We start from the raw sequence: 9,915 nt of genomic DNA on the forward strand, positions 1-9,915 counted from the left end.
CCCCCCCCCCCCCCCCCCCCCCCCATCCATCTCCCATCACTGGAACAGGCGTTTGAGCCTTGTTCAGCCCCGAGCAAAAAAAAGAGATGACGAAATTAGCGGGGTAATCTTTTCCAGCGCTCAATATGATTTGCTAGCTTTCCGCCAGGGCTCTGTCGCCCCATTGTTAGCCCCCTGGTTGGGCGGAAAAGAGAGATAGAATTCGGTGGTCAATCTCTGTCCGATGGTCAAATAGGATTTGCTGGCTACCGGGCCCCTGCCCATAAGCTTGTTTGCTGCCCGGGATGTGAGTGCTTTGGTTTCTCTCTGTTTGCTGCCCGGGATGTGAGTGCTTTGGTTTCTCTCTGTTTGCTGCCCGGGATGTGAGTGTTTTGGTTTCTCTCTGTTTGCTGCCCGGGATGTGAGTGTTTTGGTTTCTCTCTGTTTGCTGCCCGGGATGTGAGTGTTTTGGTTTCTCTCTGTTTGCTGCCCGGGATGTGAGTGTTTTGGTTTCTCTCTGTTTGCTGCCCGGGATGTGAGTGTTTTGGTTTCTCTCTGTTTGCTGCCCGGGATGTGAGTGTTTTGGTTTCTCTCTGTTTGCTGCCCGGGATGTGAGTGTTTTGGTTTCTCTCTGTTTGCTGCCCGGGATGTGAGTGCTTTGGTTTCTCTCTGTTTGCTGCCCGGGATGTGAGTGCTTTGGTTTCTCTCTGTTTGCTGCCCGGGATGTGAGTGTTTTGGTTTCTCTCTGTTTGCTGCCCGGGATGTGAGTGCTTTGGTTTCTCTCTGTTTGCTGCCAGGGATGTAAGTGTTTTGGTTTCTCTCTGTTTGCTGCCCGGGATGTGAGTGCTTTGGTTTCTCTCTGTTTGCTGCCAGGGATGTGAGTGCTTTGGTTTCTCTCTGTTTGCTGCCCGGGATGTGAGTGTTTTGGTTTCTCTCTGTTTGCTGCCCGGGATGTGAGTGTTTTGGTTTCTCTCTGTTTGCTGCCCGGGATGTGAGTGTTTTGGTTTCTCTCTGTTTGCTGCCCGGGATGTGAGTGTTTTGGTTTCTCTCTGTTTGCTGCCCGGGATGTGAGTGTTTTGGTTTCTCTCTGTTTGCTGCCCGGGATGTGAGTGTTTTGGTTTCTCTCTGTTTGCTGCCCGGGATGTGAGTGTTTTGGTTTCTCTCTGTTTGCTGCCCGGGATGTGAGTGCTTTGGTTTCTCTCTGTTTGCTGCCCGGGATGTGAGTGCTTTGGTTTCTCTCTGTTTGCTGCCCGGGATGTGAGTGTTTTGGTTTCTCTCTGTTTGCTGCCCGGGATGTGAGTGCTTTGGTTTCTCTCTGTTTGCTGCCAGGGATGTGAGTGTTTTGGTTTCTCTCTGTTTGCTGCCCGGGATGTGAGTGCTTTGGTTTCTCTCTGTTTGCTGCCCGGGATGTGAGTGCTTTGGTTTCTCTCTGTTTGCTGCCCGGGATGTGAGTGTTTTGGTTTCTCTCTGTTTGCTGCCCGGGATGTGAGTGTTTTGGTTTCTCTCTGTTTGCTGCCCGGGATGTGAGTGCTTTGGTTTCTCTCTGTTTGCTGCCCGGGATGTGAGTGCTTTGGTTTCTCTCTGTTTCGTGCGAGACCTAGAAGGTTTAGGATGCGATGGATGAGAGAGAGAGCGAGAGAAAGAGAGAGGGGGGGAGGGGGGAGGTGGACGAGGGGGTAGAAACTAGAAGAGGATGTGTATGCCTGTTCGTCTGTACGCTCGCGTATGTCTTTCTGTTTGTCGGTTGGTCGGTCAATGGATCGTTTCCCGGTGAGGATCTTTTTTATATGCGTGTTTATTTCGGTAGGGGGTGTCTCTGTGTCAGTGTGTGTATGAGACTCTGTATGTATGCATGTGTTTGTATACATGACTGCATTTGTCCATGTATCTGTGCGCGTGTGTGTGTGTGTGTGTGTGTGTGTGTGTGTGTGTGTGTGTGTGTGTGTGTGTTTCTCTTTGGGGCAAGGGGCGAGAAGGGCCGACGGCTCGTGTCTTCATGGACGCACATTGGGGGATAGAAAATGGAGGTAATTTAGGTTTCACCGCTCGTGGGTGTACGTGATGGGGTCCTGTCCATCACAATTTGATAGCAGGCTTGGTGGGACGGGACGCTATTGACAGACTCAGACGCAGCTGCCAATCTCTTAGCGTGAAGGACTGCGAGAAGTCCTGGTGATGGTGTGTGTCACTGCCACGCCTGATAGACACGCTCACCTCAACTCTTTGGAACCTAATGCACGTGAATCCTTCCGTTCATTAGTAGATTCCTGATTGTGCATTATGTTTGAACCCCGGGAGAGTTATTGTCCCGCCTTGGCAGAAGCGGAAGTTGAATGTTGCAACATCCGTTTGACGTAGTACCCAAACTTATACCAATTCGACTTTGTACGCAAACAGATCGGAATTTCATTTCTCGACAGGGTTTGTCCTGCTACGTTAACCGTCAAGGGAAGCTGCTGAACCAGATCATGTTGTTCTTGTTCTTGTTCTTGTTCTTGTTCTTGTTCTTGTTTGGTTGACTGACATGCCAGTGTCCACCTACGAAGTATTTGCATTGGTTGAAGTTCTCTTCAGTCCGTCAAGTGGACAGTTTGCTTTAAAAATAGACACCGTTGATGAATAGTAAACTATTCTCACGGCTGAGTTCTGTTTCTGGCTCGCTGGATGTTGCCTGGCTTCCTTTGTTGTCAGTTAATGATGGCTCCGAGCTCTCACCGGCGCCCACTCAAACGGAGTGGAGGGGGTCAGTTTCTGCTAGAAGGCGAATCCGTGAGTGCAGCTCCCTCTCGGAATATTTGATGAAGATGACGATGTCCGGACAGTGGCTATCCAGCGGATCTGAGAATATTTCATGTTCTTTGGAAACATGTGGGGGTAATGTTCGTGTCGTGGGGATCAGTTATATTGTGACGTCACTGCCACCAGTTGTCTTTTTGGTGTTCGTGTCGTGGGGATCAGTTATATTGTAAATCGTCACTGCCACCAGTTGTCTTTTTGGTGTTCTTGTCGTGGAGATCAGTTATATTGTGACGTCACTGCCACCAGTTGTCTTTTTGGTGTTCTTGTCGTGGAGATCAGTTATATTGTGAATCGTCACTGCCACCAGTTGTCTTTTTGGTGTTCTTGCGCAACTTTATCATACGATAGGCTAGCTGCATTCAGATGTTGTTGGGTCTTTGCCGGACTGACTGTGCCCCCCTCTCTCTCACTCTCACTCTCTCTCTCACTCTCTCTCTCTCTCTCTCTCTCTCTCTCTCTCGCTCTCTGCGCGTGCTGTCTGCTTTTAACGCCCGCCCCCACTCAACCACCCAAAGAAAGACACCTTTTGTTCTTCCAACGAGGCTGTAATGAGGGCAAACATCTTTAGCGACTAATAGTTTGAGCTGATTGCATTCAACATGTCTCCTACCACACCCCATCCCTACCCAAACCCATTCTCTGTGGCTGCCTGTCAGGCTGTCTGTCTAGGTCTGTTTCTCTGTCTCTGTCTCTGTCTGTGTCTGTCTGTCTGTCCGTCTGTCCGTCTCTCTCTGTCTCTCTCTCTGTGTCTCTCTCTCTCTCTCTCTCTCTCTCTCTCTCTCTCTCTCTCTCTCTCTCTCTCTCTCTCTCTCTCTCTCTCTCTCCGAACGCGCACTTGATTTCCCCATTACCGTTTCCATGTTATCGATGTTAGCACAAGACAAAAAAGACTTCACCCCACACCGTATAAATAAGGTGAAAAGTATTTGAGCGACTGTTGTTTGCGGCCTAAGAAACAGGGACGTGAGGTTTCTAAGTCATGTGTTCGCGACACTGCTGTCATAGTCCGACACGTCAAGTCTCGCTTGTGCGGCCACCGCCCAGCTGTCTCCTGTTTCTCTTTTAGTTCTTCCTCTCTTCTCCTTCTTCTGCGTTCATGGCCACTAGGTAGTTTATTGTTTGTTCTGCTTCTTCTGTCTGTCTGTCTGTCCCTGTCTCTCTCTCCCTGTCTCTCTCTCCCTCTCTTCCTCTCTCTCTCTCTCTCTCTCTCTCTCTCTCTCTCTCTCTCTCTCTCTCTCTCTCTCTCTCTCTCTCTCTCTCTCTCTCTCTCTCTCTCTCTCTCTGCGCGCGCATGGACATACTTTTTTCCTTCAATATCATAAGTGGAGAAATAAAGGGGATATATTTCGTTCTTCAGCACACTGTACAATGAGGTCAAATATCTTCAAGAACCATTGTTTGATTTACACAATGAGGTCAAATATCTTTAAGAACCATTGTTTGATTTACACAATGAGGTCAAATATCTTGAAGAACCATTGTTTGATTTACACAATGAGGTCAAATATCTTGAAGAACCATTGTTTGATTTACACAATGAGGTCAAATATCTTGAAGAACCGTTGTTTGATTTAAAGAATGAGGTCTAGCAAGCCATGTGCCCGTGACACTAATTTCATAATCCGACACATGAAATCCCACTCTTGCGCCCGCCGCCAAGCTGTCTCCTGTTTCCAGTTTTGTTCTAGTGTTATTCTCAAGACAATTGACTTCTTCCTCTTTCTGTCATTCTTTTCACTTTCTTTGTATTTGTGTCTCCCCTGGGTAACCCAGAGAGTCTTAAGAATGGAGCAGTGTTAGGCGGTTCGGTTGGCCGTCCGTAGACACAAATCTTAACGTTCGGGTTATTTCAGATGTTTTTTTGATACCGTTATTTCCCTGTCAACCTGTTTCAACTATCATGTTCGATCAGTCCAAGCTGTGTCTACAGGGTGAGAGCGTCCTTCCACTCAGACACATACTGAATATCAACAACCTGGCAGCTTCCTGCCACAGGTCAAACATTGCCTGTGTCGTTCAACACAATGTAGCAGTAAAGTCCCACTCGCCACAGATCCAACATTTCCTGTGTCGTTCAACACAATGTAGCAATAAAGTCCCACTCGCCACAGATCCAACATTTCCTGTGTCGTTCAACACAATGTAGCAATAAAGTCCCACTCGCCACAGATCCAACATTTCCTGTGTCGTTCAACGCAATGTAGCAATAAAGTCTCACTCGGCACAGATCCAACATTGCCTGTGTCGTTCAACGCAATGTAGCAATAAAGTCCCACTCGCCACAGATCCAACATTTCCTGTGTCGTTCAACACAATGTAGCAATAAAGTCCCACTCGCCACAGATCCAACATTTCCTGTGTCGTTCAACGCAATGTAGCAATAAAGTCCCACTCGCCACAGATCCAACATTTCCTGTGTCGTTCAACACAATGTAGCAATAAAGTCCCACTCGCCACAGATCCAACATTTCCTGTGTCGTTCAACACAATGTAGCAATAAAGTCCCACTCGCCACAGATCCAACATTTCCTGTGTCGTTCAACACAATGTAGCAATAAAGTCCCACTCGCCACAGATCCAACATTTCCTGTGTCGTTCAACACAATGTAGCAATAAAGTCCCACTCGCCACAGATCCAACATTTCCTGTGTCGTTCAACACAATGTAGCAATAAAGTCCCACTCGCCACAGATCCAACATTTCCTGTGTCGTTCAACACAATGTAGCAATAAAGTCCCACTCGCCACAGATCCAACATTTCCTGTGTCGTTCAACGCAATGTAGCAATAAAGTCCCACTCGCCACAGATCCAACATTTCCTGTGTCGTTCAACGCAATGTAGCAATAAAGTCCCACTCGGCACAGATCCAACATTTCCTGTGTCGTTCAACACAATGTAGCAATAAAGTCCCACTCGCCACAGGTCGCAGTCAGACTTGAGTTTTGGTATGTGTCCAAGAGAAAGGCTGCTGTAATGCGTGTTACAAGCCGTGACAGGTCTGTGCTTGTTTGCACGATGGTTTACATTGGTAGGACGGTACCTTTACACTGAAGGTGTCAATCTTCATGTAGGTCAGATGCTGTGCTTGGGATGTATGTTCCGCCAACACCCAGAACAAAAGACCGACAGAAACGAATCAGAAAGAGAGAGAGAGAGGCGCGCACACCCACGCACTCACATCCACACACACAAACACACACACAAACACACACACACACATACACACACACACACACACACACACACACACACAAACACACACACACACACACACACGTCAGTTGTCAACAGAAATTGTCTAAAAGTTGTCTAAAAATTTCTGACGTCATTAGATTGTCTGCTGAAGAATGAAATGTGCCTCCTTTGTCTTGAACTTATACTTATTAATCAAATATAAGTGGAACGCAGCAACCGAATGTCGACTGCCGATGTCGACTTTTCACCACCCTCTTCAAGTCTGTGTTCGCGAAAGTCTTTTCCATGGAGCCGTCGGAGGCGAATCCAGCACAACGTCGGGCAAGGGGAACGTGTGGTGAAGACTTCGTGCGGCATCAAGCGATAAAAGGAACAACAAGTACTGGATCCACACTGATCGACTCTGCGGATAGCGATTCTGACACTCGATACGGGAGTTAAAATGTCTAGTGTAATTGAAGATTATGAGGAAAATAAAATGGGTTACCTTGGCAGGAATGCATCTTTTAAGCGAAGCGGCGTAGCTGCATGTAGGTCAGATGGTGTGCGTAGGATGTGTGTTCCGCCAACGCCCAGTCTGCGTCCTCTGCCGTTCGATTCTCTTGGCAGTCTCTGTCTCTCTCTGTCTCTGTCTCTCTCTGTGTTGCCCTACAGGTTATTGTTGGGAATTTGATACGTTATGTCGTGGGAAGAGACTGAAGAGACTGAAGAGGCGAAGAACGTGTGTATGTGAGGGGAGGTTGGGAGAGTGAGTGGAGACTGATCACGTTATAAGGTTAGCAAGTTTAAGGCGCAATACCAGAGAGAGAGACACACACACACAGACAGACAGACAGACAGACAAAAACAGAGAGAGAGAGAGTGTGTGTGTGTGTGTGTGTGTGTGTGTGTGTGTGTGTGTGTGTGTGTGTGTGTGTGTGCGCGCGCGTGCTTACGTGTATGTTTGTTAATGTATTTGTGTATATGCCCGTGCATGTGCATGTGTCTTTGACGGGTAAGTGAAACTGTTCAGAAAATTATTAATATGTGATCGACCCATTATTAAATGAAAGAGAGGCTGTAACGTTCACAGCATAGAAGAACAAAAACTACACAGCTTTTGGATGCCATAGCCAGCTTTGTCGACTCCTGTCCATTTCTCTCGCATATAGCACACAAGTATGTAGAAACCGATGTGACAGCATTTTGTCTGGCGCTCAAAGGATCGAAAAAGAAAACAATGACTGTGGGACTATCAGATTGCAGGGCGGGACTATCAGATTGCAGGGCCGGATTAGTTGCGCCAGCTTTAGGGACACTAGTCAGTAACGACAGTGTGCTAATCGCTTCTGCAACAACAACAGTTTTAGTGTATCTTCCATCAGTAATGCGTTGCCGAGATTTCCTTTCTCTCTGGAGGTGTCGAATTTGTAGACTTAACCGAAATGATGGAAATCTAAGCAGTAGTGTTCCTGGTGTGGTTGTCTCAGATTGTCAGTGTGTGTGTGTGTGTGGCTAGTTGTCTGGCTAGCTGATTGGCTATCTCTTTCTCATTCTCTGGGCGACCCCCCCCCCCCCCCTCTCCCTCTGTTTGTTTGGGTGAAGACTGTATTTACTTCACATTAACTATCACAATCACGCGCCAGACGTTTAGATTATGTGTGGGTTATGAATTGAGTTTGACATTGATTACGAGTGTTGGCAGGTCGATACCAGCCAATCCTCTGACCACATGTCTGAATTGAGTTTGACATTGATTACGAGTGTTGGCAGGTCGATACCAGCCAATCCTCTGACCACTTGGCAGGTCATACCAGCCAATCCTCTGACCACTTGGCAGGTCGATACTAGCCAATCCTCTGACCACTTGGCAGGTCGATACCAGCCAATCCTCTGACCACTTGGCAGGTCGATACCAGCCAATCCTCTGACCACTTGGCAGGTCGATACCAGCCAATCCTCTGACCACATGTCCAAACATTACTGCTTGATACGTTTTTACTGTGGATGATTGACTGATTTTCTGTGGGATCAAAACTCTTGCTTAAAAATAACTTCACGTGTAAAGGAGAATGTAAACTGCTGCTTAATTGATCAGGCTGTTTCATTGATCAGGCTGTTTCATTGATCAGGCTGTTTCATTGATCAGGCTGTTTCATTGATCAGGCTGTTTCATTGATCAGGCTGTTTCATTGATCAGGCTGTTTCATCCAAGCGAAGCGAGCGAAGCGAGCGAAGCTAGGTTGGTCCCACACTAGAGTTGATTTCAACCAAATGATGTGTGTGTGTGTGTGTGTGTGTGTGTGTGTGTGTGTGTGTGTGTGTGTGTGTGTGTGTGTGTGTGTGTGTGTTAGAACCCCTAAAAGTTTCACAGTTTTGACTCGACTACAACAAAAATTGGCACAGGCAATGTTATTGATCCCAGGAAGGTTTTAAGACATAAATCGTTTTGATCCGACATCGACAACGGCAGTTACAAGCGCTTCCAATTTCTAAGTCATAACAAAGAAGGAGGTCAAACCCAGGTCAAGAAGACAATCAAAACTCATGACGTCAAACTCATGACATCATTCTCTTCAACACAAGGAGCTGAATTCAAAATGTTATGACATCTTCCATGACGTCAAACTTGAGGATTCCATTTCCAAGCTAAAGTCTTTGTGTGCCATCAAATCTGGTAGCACGAGATGTTGTAAGAGACACCGTGAATTACTTGCAATCCTGGTGAGTTGGTTGATATGATGGACGATGACAACAACAACAACAACAACAACAACAACACCTCCACCACCAACAAAAAAAAAAAAAACACACCACCACCACCACTAACAACAACAACAACAACAACAACTACTACAACGACACCACCACCACAACCACCACAACCACCAACAACGAGATGTTGTAAGAGACACCGTGAATTACTTGCAATCCTGGTGAGTTGGTTGATATGATGGACGACAACAACAACAACAACAACAACAACAACAACACCTCCTCCACCACCAACAACAAAAAAAAAACAACACCACCACCACCACTAACAACAACAACAACAACAACTACAACGACACCACCACCACAACCACCAACAACAAAAATCCATTAAAAACCGTTATTTTCCATTTCTCAACCGATTTTTATGAACATTTGTGAAAAGGTCCGTTGTCCCTCACTGAAGATATCGAGATTTTGGACGAGACTTCGTTATTTACTTGTAATCAGGTAATCTAGGTGTACATCAAATCTCGTAGCACGAGATGTTGGACGAGACTTCGTCATTTGCTTGTAATCAGGTAATCTTGGTGTACATGAGATTTCTGCTTTCTTGCCTTGCCTTTGGTTTCTAGCATTATTTTGGTTGTTATCGCCTTCAACGTATGGGCAGAGATTTCTGCTTTCTTGCCTTGCCTTTGGTTTCTAGGCGTCGCTTGATTTGTTCATAACATCGTCATTTGATTTGTTCATAACATCGTCATTTGATTTGTTCATAACATCGTCATTTGATTTGTTCATAACATCGTCATTTGATTTGTTCATAACATCGTCATTTGATTTGTTCATAACATCGTCATTTGATTTGTTCATAACATCGTCATTTGATTTGTTCATAACATCGTCATTTGATTTGTTCATAACATCGTCATTTGATTTGTTCATAACATCGTCATTTGATTTGTTCATAACATCGTCATTTGCAAAGTCAGACTCTTGTTAGTTACAACACATAATTCATTGCTAAGTAACACAAGCCTCTTGGACTATGGTATTACATGCGGTAAGATGACACCTTTGGAACCTAGCAACGGTGTAGCTACATTGCAGGTGACCTTTTTTGACATGCGGACTTCCACCATTGGGTACTAAAACATGTCATCTAAGTGGATGTGTCCTTAGCAGGTGACCTTCATAATGAGGTGTCCTTTCGTCGAATTGCGAATGGTCCTCACTCTGCGCTTACC

Source organism: Littorina saxatilis, linkage group LG3, assembly GCF_037325665.1.
Source record: "Littorina saxatilis isolate snail1 linkage group LG3, US_GU_Lsax_2.0, whole genome shotgun sequence".
Classification (NCBI taxonomy): Eukaryota; Metazoa; Mollusca; class Gastropoda; order Littorinimorpha; family Littorinidae; genus Littorina; species Littorina saxatilis.